The sequence below is a fragment of the Dermacentor albipictus genome, chromosome 1 (assembly GCF_038994185.2).
Source record: "Dermacentor albipictus isolate Rhodes 1998 colony chromosome 1, USDA_Dalb.pri_finalv2, whole genome shotgun sequence".
Lineage (NCBI taxonomy): Eukaryota > Metazoa > Arthropoda > Arachnida > Ixodida > Ixodidae > Dermacentor > Dermacentor albipictus.
The window spans coordinates 138,962,123-138,980,213 of NC_091821.1; the positions used below are offsets into that span (position 1 = coordinate 138,962,123).

Here is an 18,091-nt window from a genome sequence, read left to right on the forward strand (position 1 = left end):
TTTCGGGCACCACCACTGCGGTGCAAGTCTAGCCTTAATCCCTGTCACAGAATATGAAAGGGTACATCAGCGAATGGGGCAAAAAGCCGGCGAGCGGCAGCTGTACTCTAGGTGTACAAGTTGAGCCACAATTTGAACAGAAAAAGAAGAAACTGGAAACATAGGTCCAGCGTAATGCTAGAATCTAAATGACACAAAGCTTGTTAACGAGGTATCAGCAGTAGCGGATGACACGAATTCCGCCTCATTGCCTGAGTAGCTGTTAGCTGTCACGAGGACGATGCATGCTTGTCGAGGGAAGGGAATTGGTGAGAGGTGTAGGGGGGCAAAGATAAATATGACAAAAATTTCGATACGTTTAAGACTTCATACCCCATGTGGAACAGTGGCGCATTCATTCTGTCAGATCGACCAAGAATGGGCATATTTCCAGAAACCCAAGTTGTCTACTAGGTCAGACAGCAGCCAGCAGCAAGTTGTCTATTCGGGCACATAGCGCCCCCAAGTTGTCTACCGGGTGTCCCACGTAGCTTGAGCCAAACATTAAATATATGCAAATGCCACCTAGGTGGACATAACCAAGGTAATGTTGTTTGCCGCCGCTTGGAGTTACTCAGGATATCTTTTCAGTTCGCAGAATTAGGTAATTAGTCTTAATTAATAAGCTTCCTGAATATTATAATTAGATGAAAAGCGTCAGTGAAAAAAATTGTAGAGAAACATGCAAAACTTCCGATACAGCTTTCTGTTGCTCAATGTATGCTACATACAAAAGGGTTATTGCAAGCATATGAGAGAAGCCCGGCAGATACACGAAAAATTGCCTCGCGAATCGCCGCTGGAGGCACTCGAAGCTCTTCACCATTGCCATCGGGCGAAGAAAAATAAAACTTGATGGCTTCTATGCGAACAACCACATCGCCACAATGAGGCCAGGGTGCTTCAGCGAACACTTTCAAGCATCCTTAAACGGCGCCTGTGGCAGGTATCACAATTCTAGTTCATGAGCTGGCCTACCTGAAGCGGCGTACAATACTTGCAAAAATTGAGATGTAACTTTGAGTAATTAATAAAACCCTAACTAAGCTTTTGACTACTTACATTATGGCCCATATTACAATTTACAAATTCTAGCCGTGGAGTTCGCAAGGCGGATCCACTTGGAAAGAATTTTCAATATGACACCAGTTTCGATATATAAATTCCCGAAGTTTGTGGAGAAATGCATTGGCGTTCCAGGTAATTTGTTAACAAAACGTCGTTGCATGCACTGAAGCACACAACTGGAACGCCAATGTATTCCTCCGCAATGTTCGGGAATTTATATCTCGAAACTGGCGTCGTCCTGAGAATTCTTTCTAAGTGGATCCGCCTTGCGAAGTCCCCCGCTAGAATTTGTAAATTGCAATATGGGTCATATGAAAAATTAGCTAGAATGTTAATTAGTAAATTCTTGTCAATTAGATGAGTTTGCATTTCAATTTTTTTGTGCAAGTAGTGTCCGCCGCTTCGAGTAGACCGGCTCATCAACTAGAATTGAGCTTATCTGCCACAGGCAACCTTTAAAAATTTTTGAGTGTTCGCTGAAACACCCTGCATATAGTAGCTCACAGAATCCACAACCGCCAAGCGCCCGATATAGCTCCACTGCAAGTGCACAGGAAAAAAAAAAAAAGCTTTCCCTCAAATTTCGTAGGTGGCACTGCCTCATTTCTCTCGTGACATCAGCCGTAAAAGTTTTGGCCCGAGAGTTGATTAATCCCCAGGCCGGGACATTCAAAATGACTCATCGATCCTGAAAAGCAAGAAGCCTTTAAAACAGCAACTGCCTCATTGCTGTCTTTGTGGTTCGTTTGTTCGCGCAGTTAAACAATGTTCGCAACCCTATAACCACTGGATTCTTGTCCATTCACCCGTAGCAGGTGAGCCCAGTTACTTGAGGAAAAAGTGGGCTAGCAAAAACGACTTGGTGGTCTTCACGTTGGCAGAAGGCTGCTGTCGCAGAAAATGAATTCAGAGTCAGAGCTGAAGGGAATCGCTCAAGTTTGCCGTTTTTTTTTTGTTGTATTGTGGGCTACTATCCTTAATATATATGTATATATGTATAATACTACAGTTTCAATTCAAATGTTTCAAACTCGAATATTCAAAGACAATTACAAGGATTGCGTTCGCAGCACAACATCCAAGTAAGGAGGGTAGTAAAATAATATATGGCAGAAGCTTCGCCGTATGACCTCGCACGCCGTGCGCAATTAATGTTGTAACGGCGGTTGTCCTTGAGTGAGTACTCTTGAACCGGCGCCAATGTTCTGGGCTGCGTTATACGCGCATCTGCATACCGCTTATGGCGAAGAGTGAATGATGGTGTTCAGAATTGGCCTTCTGTGTGTGATGTCAATGCATACTGCGCACCATGTCACACCGTCAACACCTTTCATCTCTTGACGTCACTACTCCGTGGTATTCACAGTAAACGCGCGAAAGTTCTGTAGATTGCCGCGCAATTAAGACTGGTCTTTCTTTGTACCGCTGTTATACGCCTTGCAAACAAAGAGAGGAACATTTCGCGCATGTGCAGCAGCCGCTACTTTCCTTTTATTCGGCCTTCTTCTCTTTTCTCTTTGTCAATGCAAGTGTTTGCGTCATCGGTTCAACAACGGGAAGAGTGCGAAGAGCCTTCCTGTTTGCGCCCTGCTTGCAAAAGGACCGCGCACTTGCGAACCTGCTTGTCGTATCGTGCATGTTCGATGCCGAGCATGGACTGCGTCATAGGTCCTGGTACAGGACGAGACGACGATTTTTTTATAATTTCACACTAAAGGTTACTTACCGATATCTGAACCAGTGAACTTAACTTGCTGTTGTTGGCAAGCATTATTACTTCTTTATTTTTAATACCTATCAACGAACAGTGAGAAGAAAGAAACTGACGTAAATGATCTGGAGAAAGTCCAGAAGCAACGCCGCATTTAACTACAGGTTGCGGTCATTCGGTTTTGCTTTATCTGTCAAAAAATAATTAATAAACAAATTTTAAAGAAAGTCGCAGTTTCGCCCGCAAGACGGAAGCATCGATTGCGATAGCAACTTAGTGCACAGATATATACGAAGTAAACATAGTAGTGCTATCTGCCGTATAAACTTGGACACATTCGCTTACCAACTAAATTAACAAGCACGGTGTCACGCGCGCACGAGTAAACATGGACACATCACACTCGATGAGCGCGGACACTCGCTGTCAAAACGCTGGCGTGGGCAATGCGGCAGCACCAGTGAGCCAAGTGACCTTCGTGCGGTCTACCGCTTTAACACAAGAGCGGCGAGCACAGAGCGCGCACAAAGGTATGAGCCGTCTGCAGACCATCTTCAAGATACGGCTCGCGCGACCGTACAAAGCGGACGCTTGTTGGCGGAGTCAAAGCCGCCCCCACTACCTCCCGCGCTGCCTCCCCACTTGCCTCCATATATGGCTCGGGAGATTGAGCCTCGATCATCAATTCCCCTTGTGCCCGATCGCAAAAGGCGCAGTTGCTACCGGTGCGCAGCGCTGCACACCCTCCGTCTCTCCCCCCCCCCCCCCCCCCCTAGGTGCTTTAGCGCAACGGAAAACAGCGTGTTTGCTCTCCGCTTAGTTCTCGCGCGCCGGTTCAGCTGCGACCGTCGGCTTCTCTCGCGTGCTTTCACTTGCACAAGCAGCGTATGAGGCGCGGCGACGATGCTATCGCCCCTGGACTTTATACAGAACATCACGGCGACGGCAAACGGTAAAAAGGCGCTTGGAGTGTCCATATAATTTCTGTCGCAATAAAGAGCAAAGGAAGAAAAAAAACCAACAAGTAAGTAGACACGGGACGATACGGGAAGTTTCTAAGTGCAGCTCGAGAAATTTAAATGCTCCATGCAAAAACCATTCCGCAGGGCCATGCCTGTGCGGATAAATAAAAAGAAAGAAAAGAAATTTGAAAAAATTTATGGGAGAAAGAAGTCGCGGTAAGGCAACTTAAGCGCACGTTTAGGTAATTGCGTCAATTCGCGCTGCCCCAGCCCTTCGAGCCGAACTGATGCGCTGTGTAATTATCTTGTCTCATCCCTATGCGTAGAATACAGCGTTCTAAACGTGCTCCCGGTTAACTTGTCTTTGAGCTTGCTTCTAAGCATAATAGCGAATCTTCTGTCTCGTTGCAAAACGGTCAAAACGCTGAACAAACGGTCTGCTTAACTGATCGCTTCGGAAGAAAAAGCTGATGCGCTTGTATACGCAGCACTCTATCATCCTCCCAAAATCAAGGCTCCAAAGAGTAATCAATTGCAAAAATCTGACATTCGAAATCACTTTGCCTCGCTTTGGGTTCCACCGCATATGCCCTAGGTAACCAAGAGATTGCACCGAGAGGAAGCCACACTTCTATATCGAATAAGGACAGGATCTGCTAATACACCGGCCTGGTTATTTAAAACGGGGCGAATCAATTCTCCGAACTGTACGGCATGCAATGAGACAGGAAACATTGAGCACTTTTTGTGGTCCTGCCAGCAATTCCAAGATGAGAGACTCTCCTGAAAAATCTGCAAAACAAGGACCTTCCGCATGCGCGCCTGCAAGACCTTATATTTCCTGAGGGATGAAACTTCACGTCCCCTCATCGATTTCTTAAGAGAGACTGGTTTGATGGACATATGGTGAAACCCTTTAGCGGTATTGTGCGAGACGCTCGGGCGGAGCAATTGCCGGCCTTGTTCGCCAGGCTAAACCCGCCTGTTGCTACAATTCACCACCACCATCACCACACAAACGAGCACCAGTTCGAAGCGCCAAGCTTACTTTCTTTCACAATACACTGTCTAAACTTCAAGCAACAAACAAGCGCAGATATTTGAACGCTATAAAGATGCATGCCAGTAGCGATATTTTGAAATCAGTGTGTGGTGAAATAGTTCCGTGTGAGGTTACCTGAAGATGTGAAGGCGACTTGGAAGAGCGGTCAGCGGCGCTAAATGTTCGTGAAGGGTCGCGCGTCGCAGCTTCGGGTTAGCTAACGTTATTGTTAATTTGTGTTTCGACTTGGTCATGTTCATAATTGCGACAAATGCGAACAGCTGCAACACGGACGATTTCCCACCAATCACTAGTTAGCGGATATGATTTGTATCATTGCTCTATTTGTTAGAAACACACGTTCATAGGCGTATCTACTGAGGGGGCAAGGGGGGGGAACTTGCCCCCCCCCCGCTTTTGAAAGGGGGAGCAAAGTATGTCATTTGCCCCCTCCCCCCCCACACACACTTTTGAAAGCGGGCACTTTCGGCTGCACGCTAGAAAGTCGAACAAAACAACTGCTGAAGCTAAATTTTCTTTCTTAATAGAGCGAGCACATAAGTAATGTTGTTCTTTACTACGCATCCCCAGCTTGGACGGCGAGAATTGGCTTTTGTGTCTTCTGGGGACGCCCTGTAGCGGACGACCCGCAGGATTCGCCATACACACTCGCGTTGCAGAGAATGCCTGACGCTGGGCAGTTACCGCCCTAACATTTGACCTGCGGGAGAAGGGAAGGATGGTTGAAGGATGGTGGGCAGATTGTTCTAGAGAAACTGGCCACCCTGTATACGCAATACCTCATGACCTCGAGCGTACCGGAATCTTGGAAGAACGCTAACATAATCCTAATTCATAAGAAAGGGGACGCCAAAGACTTGAAAAATTATAGACCGATCAGCTTACTGTCCGTTGCCTACAAACTATTTACTAAGGTAATCGCAAATAGAATCGGGAACACCTTAGACTTCCGTCAACCAAAGGACCAGGCAGGATTCCGTAAAGGCTACTCAACCATAGACCATATTCACACTATCAGGTGATAGAGAAATGTGCGGAATATAACCAACCCTTATATATAGCTTTCATTGATTACGAGAAAGCGTTTAATCCTGTCGAAACCTCAGCAGTCATGGAGGCATTGCGGAATCAAGGTGTAGACGAGCCGTACGTAAAAATACTGAAAGATATCTATAGCGGCTCCACAGCCACCATAGTCCTCCATAAAGAAAGCAACAAAATCCCAATAAAGAAAGGCGTCAGGCCGGGAGATACGATCTCTCCAATGCTATTCACAGCCTGTTTACAGGATGTATTCAGAGACCTGGATTGGGAAGAATTGGGGATAAAAGTTAATGGAGAATACCTTAGTAACTTGCGATTCGCTGATGATATTGCCTTGTTTAGTAACTCAGGAGATCAATTGCAATGCATGCTCACTGACCTGGAGAGGCAAAGCAGAAGAGTGGGTCTAAAAATTAATCTGCAGAAAACTAAAGTTATGTTTAACAGTCTCGGAAGAGAACAGCAATTTACAATAGGTAGCGAGGCACTGGAAGTGGTAAGGGAATACATCTACTTAGGGCAGGTAGTGACCACGGATCCTGATCATGAGACTGAAATAACCAGAAGAATAAGAATGGGCTGGGGTGCGTTTGGCAGGCATTCTCAGATCATGAACAGCAGGTTGCCATTATCCCTCAAGAGAAAAGTGTATAATAGCTGTGTCTTACCAGTACTCACCTACGGGGCAGAAACCTGGAGGCTTACGAAAAGGGTTCTACTTAAATTGAGGACGACGCAACGAGCTACGGAAAGAATGATAGGTGTAACGTTAAGGGATAAGAAAAGAGCAGATTGGGTGAGGGAACAAACGTGAGTTAATGACATCTTAGTTGAAATCAAGAAAAAGAAATGGGCATGGGCAGGACATGTAATGAGGAGGGAAGATAACCGATGGCCATTAAGGGTTACGGACTGGATTCCAAGGGAAGGGAAGCGTAGCAGAGGGCGGCAGAAAGTTAGGTGGGCGGATGAGATTAAGAAGTTTGCAGGGACGGCATGGCCACAATTAGTATATGACCGGGGTTGTTGAAGTATGGGAGAGGCCTTTGCCCTGCAGTGGGCGTAACGAGGCTGATGATGATGATGATGAGAAGGAAAGGGCCGGATAAGTTATTATAATCAGCCGCACCCAACGACTGGTGGGCCTTACGACATGAAATCGTTACTTTATCAAATACTGGGACTATTTTATCTTTGTCTATAGAGATAGCCTACGTAGCGTTGCAGTCTCAGTATATTAACACCATCGACAATCTAATCAAACCTCTTACAGGTATAACTGTCCAATTTCATCGTGCAATCACGGCTCATCGTAGATAGGCTAGTGAAAATGGTCTTGATCGAACGTGCAGAGCCATTTCAATACCTATAGAACATTGACTTCAGTTTTTGTCTAAATGGATGTGTCACTTTTGACTTCGACGATTTCATTTTCGGGCTGTTTTTACATAAGAGCTACACTATTACGTGTTTCATGGCAGGAGAAAGAAAAGCAGCAGATATTCCGTATTTCGAAAAACGAGGGCCACTTTTTGGTGATGTGTACTGAAAGTTCGCACTGGTGTAGGTTGGTTATGTCCTCTGAAAACAGTTACTGATAGTCGCTTTCTCCCAATTCTTATGCCTTGTATACGGCATTTAGTTGTTTTCCCCCGGTATCCTCAGTAAGATATGTGGGGCACGGTGTTTATATAGATTCGAAGTACGAATCAATGTTCTGAGGGACGAGCGTTATATGTTTCTTCTGTGTAGCTTCATCGCGGCGTTTGTAGAAAGTTACTCATTGAAGCGTTCCAGAGTGTCATACTGCCGCTAATCTAAATGTTTCCCAGACTCCTGAAACTCCTCAAGAGACGGTTGACATTTCGTGAAAATATAATTTTAAACGCAATTCGTTGCGAAACTTTCACTTTCCTGCTTTCAATGGAAGTGTTTCAGATAATTACTAAATCCCTGTTTTTCCATGTGTTTTCGTGCATCATACGGGATTCGTAGTTCTTCTCCAGTGTTCTAGGTGAGCTAAACAAGGCATCTTGTTTAGATATTGGGGAGGGGGGTATTAGGGGCATGGTATGACCAATGCGTAGGCGATGTTCCAAACGGGTGGGTGAAATGCGTAATTTCCAGTATAATACATATGCAAATGGTCCATAGCGTTTGTAGTCTGTTCTACGAGCGGTGTAAAACTTAGACGGCCGCGCTGATATAATTACAATTTTGCGAACATAAGGGGAACAATACGCCAAGTTTATTTGCGATGGTAAATGCGTGTTGATCAAATACAACGTTATAGAAATTGTAAGCAAATGTTCGAAAGTATCACACTGCTGCTATAAGCAAGGTTTCCCAATGTCCCTATTTCCTATTTTATTTCCTATTTTCTTCTCCTATTTTCATTCCCTCCCGACAGAGTAGGCAGGCCTTGTGCCCTTCTCGGTAGCAATTGTGAGCTTGCTCCCTCCGTTTCCTTTGTGTTTGTATGTTTCCATATAATAATAATAATAATAATAATAATAATAATAATAATAATAATAATAATAATAATAATAATAATAATAATAATAATAATAATAATAATAATAATAATGATGACGATGACGATGACGATGACGATGACGATGATGATGATGATGATGATTTTATAACAGAACACTGCGTTTCCTATATTTTATACTTTGAAGGAATAGGCAGCATTTTAGGTGTTAACGTTGATGGCTTATTTAGAAGCCTATCAATCATTCCTGCTTCTATAATTTCGCGAGTTATCCTATCTTGCCCTTGCCCTTTCCCACGGAAAGGGCTCACCATTGCGCCCTTTCCGCGCAATGGTGTGTAAAGAATTTTAGTAAACAGCTCATGTATGATGTACGCGAGAAAGTTGTATATATGTATGGGTCCATTGCTAGAAGTAAAGATTGTTGCAAGTTAGCGCATGTGTGTGTCAGGTCTTCCTTTTGTCCTTGTTAAGCATCACATCGGTGGAACACTTAACATGCAGTGTGTTTTCATAGCGTATGGCATAACTTCTCTCCAGCAGAATGGAAAGAACGCTTGATTTATCATCACGCGATGCCTTCTGTCATGATGCCTTCTGTTGTCCGCGCGACCGTGACGCCCCGACGGCGTTTTGTAGGGATCCCTGTGTATTCTCTGCGCCGCGCGTGCATTGAGAAGCTTGCTAAGGCGGCAGGGGTGCGAATACCCCGAAATATGTGGTGTCTGTGCAATCCCTTGTCCACGAATTGCCGACAGTGTGTGTGTGTCAGACGGTTTGGCACCGTATGGCCGGCTGTCGTCGTTTCTTCTGTGTTTTTGAACGGACAATAAAGGCGCGGCACGGACTCAAGGGTGTGCGTGTGTTTGTATGTGGTGCAATGCATGTGCGCCACCTCTAAGAGCAAGGGGAAGTCACGCTTTCCCTTGCCCCTAAATAAAAGGAGCGCAGCCAAGAACTTGGGAGAGGCCGGCGTACAATTGGGTGAACTTGATTGGATCATCACCAATATCTGCCGTTCCCCGAACCAGGGAAATAGGGAAAGGAGAAATTATATTTAAACGCAGGTTTTAGACCGAGCCAAAAGCATTCAAAGACTCTGACCGAGCTAAGTAGTCTAGAAGCTGAACCCATGAGTTGCTGAGAAGCGTCGAGGGGCTATAGCCGTCCAATATCGATTGGGCCGCCTAGCCGCGTCTGAACCCCGAGTGGCTAGTTGACGTAAGAGACGACATACCAACGTCTGCAACGAAGCTCACGATAGTTCCCCTCAAGTTAGCTCAACCTGCTCGAGGGAAGACGTCAGACCTAGACTCCCGGAAAAGCCAGCCCAACAACCACATCCACCGCAACGAAATCGGCTCGCCGGCGTTCTTCGGGAAAGCTCTGCCGTCGACTCCACGCATCATGGACTTACGGCTGCTGCCCGGCCATGCGTATGCCATCATTTGTTCTCTTTTGAACTATGTTTAGTGGATCGCCGTTAAGTGTATTCTTGTGGAGTGTTAATTTTTATATCCACTCTTAATTGCTCGTTGTATCTTTGTTTCGTCATCGTTGATCTATATTAAGTACATGTGTGTTAGTGTTCTTGTGTTTTTGTGTTTCTTTTAAGTTTTGTATCGTTGTCAGTCGATCAATACTTTTTTTCTCTTTCTCCCGACTCTGACTCCTTCGCACTGTTCGCTTGAGTACGGAACGACCAACCGGCTCTTTTGCTTGTATATACCCCGTCGTCGACGACTTCGCGCCGACGGCGAACGGGTGACAAGCCGTGACACCGTCCTAAGAGGCCCCAGGGGACCTCGGAAAAAAGGTCGCACATAGAGCGCACATAGAGCAATGCTGAATGAACTATTCAGCTTGCTGTGGAAAATATTTGAGATTAAGTGTTTTCGTATACGTAATCACTAGACACCGGTCCTTTCGGTAAAATGCCTATTTTTTCCTTACATCCTTTTCGTGCCTTTACATATGCTGAGCACGAACCATGGGTCTAAAAATAGTTTAATCACACGTTTATCGTTTCTATAAGAACCTGTTTTGATGTTGGTACCTATGTTGGGTTTCAGAGCTTGAAGATTACCTTTTCTGTGTTTTGTTTTAGCTTTTTGTTTATAACGTACTTGATCTCGAGGCAAACAAGAACCACCTGTTAAGTGAAGATCCAGGCAATAATGCTGAAAATTTTTCCTCATTGTTATGTACCTCTATAACACATTTTTACACGAGTGGTCTCACCGAATTCGGGCTGCACAGCAGACATCTAAAAAAAATGCAGAAGCCGTGACACACAAACATATTTTAAGTCTTTCGCTTGAGCGCGAGACACATGATGCCGATTAGTGCGCGATCCGTCGTGCGACGTGTCGGAGTCCTACTTGCGGTATACGACGAATCGGGACACATGGGCAACGAGCCCTTGCATAATAATTTTGCACATTTTCTCTATTTTCTTTATTACAGTGATTTCTTGCGCCCTCCGCCACCGCCCCCTCCTACAGGCAATGTCTCTCTCTCTCTCTCTCTCTCTCTCTCTCTCTCTCTCTATATATATATATATATATATATATATATATATATATATATATATTAGTGCATGTTTGTGTACTTTAACATACATAAATACTACGTTCAAAGAAAGAAACAGAAAGTGGCGTATCTACACCGAAGGTGGCATTTGATTCCCTCGTATTTAATACTTGAAGCTTGCACCTCAGCAATCGCAGACCGGTTACCAACCTTGCGGCTGCCTGGTAACATTTTAATCTTCTTGATCTCGTCGATGCGTGACCGGATTAAAGTCGAGCACCCTTTGGTTGACTCTGGAGCCGCCTTTCTAAACAGCGTGGGCATTCACCTACCTTGCTCTCCCGGGACATGTCTCACGTCTGTATAATGCACGCACTGAGAAGGAAAGGGTGGAGGGTGGATCTTTCGAGCTCCGTGACCTTTTTAGCGATGCAGAAGTCTGGGTCACAACTTCCTGAGGGCGTTTTAATGTTTGCAACGTCGCGGCGACGAATATATCTGACGCTCGTGTTGCCTCATTCTCTGTCCCCTTCCCCGCTGCTGCTGCGGCTTCGAGGCGCGCGAGAGCATTTAGGCTGCACGTATACTCGCCAAAGCGGAGGCAGGGGACGCTGTCGTCGCTACAGTACTCAAGTTCCTGCATGTATTAAGAAACTGAAAACAAGAATAAAAGAAGATGAGGCTGTGTCATGGTTCAGATGGCACGTATGACGATCTGCCTAGCGCTCCGTGGCGCGTTTAAAACGCGCTGCGCTTTCCGGCGGGCCCGCTTTTTGCCGCTTTGTGTCGCTTTTTGTCGCTCGCCCTGTCAGCCTTGTTAAGGAGCCGCTCGCGGAAGGTGCACGCATGCGGAGCGATCGACACCCTCCCAAGGCTAGCGTACGCCCTGAAAATTTGTGGCGTCGGAGCATTGCGCCCGCGCGACCCACGCCGAGAAGAGGTCGGCGCGTGTCTAGAGTGCACCACAAGGCGCCCCGGTCTCCGCCGCGCGTCTTCGCGGGATGAAGCAGAAGCAAAAGGTCGCACGCGCACTTTGCCATGCAAGTGATTTACTGCGCAACAATAGTGCAACGACGGCATGATGACGACACACTTCGTTGACGGAAATCTAATGCCTCGAAGAGCTTAGTGGGAGGAGGAGGAGATTTTGATGCAGGAGAGGTCGGCCTGGAGAGCGTACATGTCCCTAGCCTGCTACTCCTCACTGGGATAAGGGGAAGTGGGAGATAAGGGGAGAGGTAGGTGCCAGGTGATTATGTTAGGGTACAATGAGCTACTATATGCATGTTGTCCAACACGCGGATGCCCGCTTTATACACATTACACCCAGGAGTAATCTTGTCTACACAAAACGTTATCGCGCAAACAGATTTAGCACTGCCTTTACGTCTCACAGATCCTAGAGACGACGGTCTAAACCAGCCTCGTATAGAAAGTTCAAGAATGATTTTGTGGTGCGTTGGGCAGGGTCAACTCCCCTCCACGCGCCTAAAATATTTTCTTCCGAAAAGGAGCGGGAGTCTAAACAGTCAACACTAGACTTAAGTGTCCTTCGCTCAGCCGCATATTGAGGGTACACGTAAACTATGTGAGCCATTGTCTCGGGAGTGTGACAGGCGCTACAGTCAGGGTCCCGTTCTCGTCCAATGTTGTGAAGGTACCGGCGAGTGTACGCCACTCCAAGCAGTAATCGATGAATTAATGTTTCCTGGTCTCTTCCCAGCCGAAGTGAAAGCCGAAATCGCAAACCAGCGTCAAGGCTACGGAGGCGCTCTTGCCGATGTTCGAGGTTGTCCCATTGTCGCGCCACAGAGGCTTTGATGGAGTTACGGAGCAAGGCGTTGATGTCATACCGGGAAAAATTAAGCTTTGTAATCTTCCCGTCAGTGTGGGCATTATTTGCCTCCGCGTCAGCCTGTTCATTTCCAGCTATTCCACAATGGCTAGGAATCCACTGCAGCACGATGGTATATGCCCGGATTGAGACGCTTCAGCAAGCGCAACCATTATGTCGTAAATCAGATCAGAAAAATCAGAAAATCAGAAAAATCAGAAAAAAAAAGCCCGGCCACCTCCTCATAGAATTTGTCGAGGGATCAAATACATTGATGACCTCATTCATAGCCGTTGCCAAATATGCTGCAAACGAATTCTTGAACGCTACGCACTGTCAAGACAACTAAAATGTGTATTTTTTAATCAAAGAATATACTAGTCCGTCTCAAAAATTGTGCCCGAAATAACTGATATCAATGCTTCCATGTTTTCTGACTATTTAATAAGTAAAGAAAGCTTCACACGAACGTTAGAACTATATCAGTTTGAAAGCGGCAAAGCAGAGTATGTCGCTGATATGGAAAATGTTAAGGCCATGAAATGAACAAGTTGAGGGCAAATATTTTAATGAAACTTTGTTAACCTCCCTGCCTTTCTCTCATTTGCATCTCTCCCTCTGTCATTCGAGAACATTGTTTACATTTTTCTTCATGTGCAACTACAAGAGAAAAATCTCAATGACGCTGCCCTTCGTTACAGTGTATTGCGCAGAAGCAGCAGTCACCGGTCGTGTATTGTGACTACTTGCACCGAAATTATAGTTGCAACAGAGAGCACATATAAAAAGCAGTTCAGCGAAATATTCGAGGGCGAATCAAATAAAAATGAGCCAATGCGAATGTATGACAAACGGGGTACTTTATTGAAAAGTAGTCTCCGTGAGCATTTAGACATTTGTCCCACTGCATGGTTGGCATTATCGAAAGCCTTTTTAAGATCAAGGCCCAAGATGGCCCTTGTAGAGCGCGTTTTATAATCGATTATCTGATGCTTAAGTTGAAGCATCGCATCTTGTGTCGAAAGGTTTTTGCGAAATCCTATCATTGTATCTGGTATATGTTATTATCCTGTAAGAAGTTATCTACTCTGCTTAAAATTACATGCTCCAATATTTCGACGGTGGATGCTAGGGAGATTGGTCTGAGGTTGTCGATCTCAAGCTTCTTACCAGGTTTTGGAATGAGCGTTATCATCGCTTTCTTCCATTGAACTGGCACTTCTCCCTTTACCCCACACTCGTTTATGTATTCTGTTAGTTTGGCGATCGATTCATCATCGAAGTTCCTGAGTCTTGTTGGTTATACCATCCGGGCCTGGGTCAAATTAGACGAAAACATAAATGCACGGGGAGGAATCGGCGTGGCACACCGCCCACTTAATGTATGACTTGATTAGGAAACAGATGCCTCTGATTAATACCGTTGTGATGCTGTTATAAAACCACGACGGCGAATGCGCGACATCTCGTAACGAAATCGCCAGGCTTCAGTGAATCCTTCATTCACCGCACTGAATTACTGCTGGTAACAGTTTAAGACCCGACTACTGGATGCGTCCATCGAATATGACGTGCTGTCTACGAAGAGCGGAAGCTTCGGTAATTGCAGAAAGCGTTCAGGGAAGTCCGACTCCACATGAATTTCTAGAAATCACATCAGAATGCTAATAGGCACTGTCACTGGTTAGAAGGCGCATTTTCAGAAACGCGACGCTGCATACCGAAATATACGGGGTGATCATTTTAAAATTTTAGGAATTTTTAAAAAATTGCTTGTTGCAGAAACAAATGCATGTCAAATGTAATTCAAACATAATTGTAGTCCTTCAGCTGGATTATTCAGAGAGGCGTACATTACTTGCAATAAAAATTGAAGCATGCACATATGCAACTAATTAAGAAAAGGTAATCAGTTAACTTCTTAATTTCTTTATTGGACATAATGCAGTCTACGAATTGCAGCCGGTGCGATTGCAAGGCGCATCAACTTTAAATGATATTCTAGAGTGACACCAGTGTGGAGATAGGCGCCCCCAACTTTGACATAACGTGTACTGTTGGTCCACTTCCTTTTAACAAACTTCTCTTTTATGCGCAAAATCTCGGAATTAGCCGAACGTTCATGTTTGCTGTCTCACACAATGGGATATGATATCTCAAAACTGGTGTCCCGGAAACTTATTTCCAATCGATTCGTCTTGCAATGCCACCGGCTACAACTCGCAAATTGCAATATGTGGGGTAAAGTAAAAATAAGAAAATAATTTGCGATTTTTTTGCTAATAATTTGAAAATGTGGTTCGATTTCCTGTATTAGCTATGTCCGCCTCTTCGAGAAATCCAACTCAAGAAGAATTGTGCTACTTGCCGCAGGCGATTTCTCGAAATTCCGTGAAACTAGATATAGATAGACATATACGCTACTTACGGTAAACACTGAATTGTAGCCGTTGCGATACTATACACACATACTCGCAAAACCGCTCGATTTCAAAGTTTTTATTGCGTTTTTCGTCTTGCACATGTGCAGCAGATTTATCTTCATGCAAACCAACCCCAAAATATAGTGTTTGGTTTTTACGTGCCAAAACCACTTTCTGATTATGAGGCACGCCGTAGTGGAGGACTCCAGAAATTCCGACCACCTGGGGTTCTTTAACGTGCACCTAAATCTAAGTACACGGGTGTTTTCGCATTTCGCCCTCATCGAAATGCGGCCGCCGTGGCCCGGATTCGATCCCGCGACCTCGTGCTCAGCAGCCCAACACCATAGCCACTTAGCAATCATGCCGGGTCCCAAAATTGAGAACGCAAACGCACGCATATAAAAAGGCAATGCTGCGACCCAAGCACCATTTGCAGATGGTGCGCAGCTTACGCCGCGAGCCATCATTTGCTTCTGGCAATCGCGAAATTCAAAATAAATTCACGTGGGTCGCGAAGAAAGCGGTCTAGAAGCAACTGTCAGCGACATCCACAAGGAGGGGGGTGGTCGGCGCTTTGATTAAAACATGACTAAGGCGAGAACAAATACTGTCAATAAAAATACGTTTTAATTAAAAGAAAGCAATGTTGATTTCACGCAAACAAAATGTGTTTCGTAATCAGTTCTCTTAGGTCAGGTGCTCAATTTATCATTTATAATATGTATCATTGTTTAGTGGGTCCTGGATAAAAGGCGTTTGCGTTGTATGAGTAGCAATGCTATGCTCTCTTCTAGTGTTCGCAAAGGCACGCTCGCAAACTTCGTCTACCACAATATGTCGCCTCCCATGTTTTCGTGTTTTGGTCCTCCATGTGTTCTGTGAATTCTGTTTGTGCCAGTTTACCGATTGATAAGTGCAAAATTTGCGATCAAACTCAATATATATTGCAAACACAATATATGTTGTGTTGGCGAGGTTGCAATGCTTTCATTGCTCTTCACGTGTTGCGTTAAGGCTAACGAGGTGTGAAGGCTGAACAAGTGTCCGCTTTCGCTTCCTTCGTGCGCCAGCGCTGGTCGATGGGCTGCGCGGCCCTTGCGACGATGCGGTCAAACCCAAACACCGAATGCTTTCGTCCATACGGAAAGAAGCGGTGCTTTGCAGAAGGACGCGACAGGATGCGACAACCGAAGGGTCGGTGTTTGGATGCATCGATTTTCCTGTTGAACAGGTGATCTCTACTCAACCGTACATCAGAATGAGTATGCAGTTACATTGCACTGCCTAGTGGAAAGCCAAATCGTTTCGAGTTCCAGGACACATTAATTGTACTGCGTTAATCGCAGACCTATATCGCGCCATTGACAACAAAAAGTGACGTCACATTTTTCTACCTTTTTGAGTTGCTCTTGACGCCCAATGCCTCATTGTTAACGCGCAATAATGCTGCGAACAACACACAGCCTTTCTTGTAACTCTGCATTTGTGGGCTCTGACGCTTGACAAGCATAATATTTCTTCTTGGATCCCAAGCACTTTCATTTGGTCTGATTGCGTGTCGTGCAATGTAAAATAACCATTTGATGTCGCATGGAACGATGCGAAGTATTATATGCACCGCACATCTACACACGAGAATAATAAAACTACGAAGTTTATGCGCAAAAGGCATACAAGTTAGTAGACAAAAATTAGAAATTTTAAAATTTCTTTATATGAAACGTTCTAATAAGCCTCAAAATACACATAAAACTTCTAATTTCGCCACACACGAAGTGTAGCGGCCCACACCTGGGCGGGTCGCGCCTACGTGTCTGCATTCAATCTCTTCTCATGTGGCCTTCTTCGCCACACCTGAGGCATCCTCGTCGTCCTCCAGAGTGAGCAGTGGGACAGTCCCTGCTCATGTGGCCTTTCTGGTTGCACTCGTATGTTCGGCTGGTGGTGCTTCTCGCTGATCTGCCACGCTCCCAATGGCCGACGTCCCCGTAGATGGTAGGGAGCTCCCCCTTCTGTGGGGTTGCCTCACGCAAGCAGACCGCTCCAGCCTCCAAGGCGCCTCCGTTGGGAAGCTCCTTGCGCCAGGCAAATCCCCCGGCGCCCCAACCTGCGCCTTTATAGTCGCCATTGTCAGAGCAGCCATCTGCACAGCAGCCCAGCAAGAGACACGAGAAATTGTGACGGTAATGGAGGCCCATCTGTTGCCTGACTGCTTACCAAAAGGCCGCCGGGCTGTTGCTGCTTCCATTCCAACGTTGGCTCCGCGCCCACAGCTTAGCCCCGAGAAACCGGCCGTGAAACTGATCCGAACGTCAGCCATGGCCAAGTGTTCTTCACGTCGAAGCCCTCTTCTTCTTCTTTCCTATACTTGCGAGCCCCACGTGCTTCTATAACTGCTCTAAGTTCTCCTGCAAATATTACGAAATTGACGCCTATAGGGTTGTGGAATTCTATGGGCTTTTGGTGGTCATTTTCGATGTTGAAGTTTCTGAAGCTGATAGTGAACGTTATTCAGTTCGTATGTTGTGTCTAAAGGTAATATATCTACTTATATTTTTGGCACTTAGCTTGCCATGGCTTGCTTTCAGAATGCAACAGAAGTACTGATTTACTGCTGAAGGCCGAAAGTTCTTGTTACCGCGCATAATTTACGAGATCATTCTTGAATAACCAACCCTTCCTTAGCCGAAAGTTACATTGCGCATCAAATTATTGACTTTCCTCAGCAACGACGACGAAAAAGAAACTTGAGTCGAGAGGGAGCTGCAAATGTGTTAAAAATGGAAAGAAAAAGCGGCGCGTGCAGGAGAGAAGCAAAGCACAATACGCAAATATCTCAGCACGAGGCAGGTGCTGCGCTCACGCGCTTGGTGAACGCTAACCAAAGACGGTGCACTTGCTGAAGTTAGACGAAAACA

At 45.5% G+C, this 18,091-nt stretch overlaps 1 protein-coding gene and 1 long non-coding RNA gene across 3 annotated transcripts in view; one reads left to right on the top strand and one right to left on the bottom strand.

Moving 5' to 3' along the window:
• The window catches only part of LOC139050214 (acyl-coenzyme A diphosphatase NUDT19-like), a 125,139-nt gene that overhangs the window by 15,170 nt on the left and 91,878 nt on the right, over positions 1–18,091 (top strand). The gene's annotated exons all lie outside the window — the stretch shown is intronic.
• LOC139055915 (uncharacterized) lies at positions 16,865–17,540 on the bottom strand. The gene is made up of 2 exons (XR_011512000.1): positions 17,391–17,540; positions 16,865–17,286 (listed from the first exon to the last, which is right to left on the bottom strand). It is a non-coding gene; the product is annotated as an uncharacterized lncRNA (long non-coding RNA).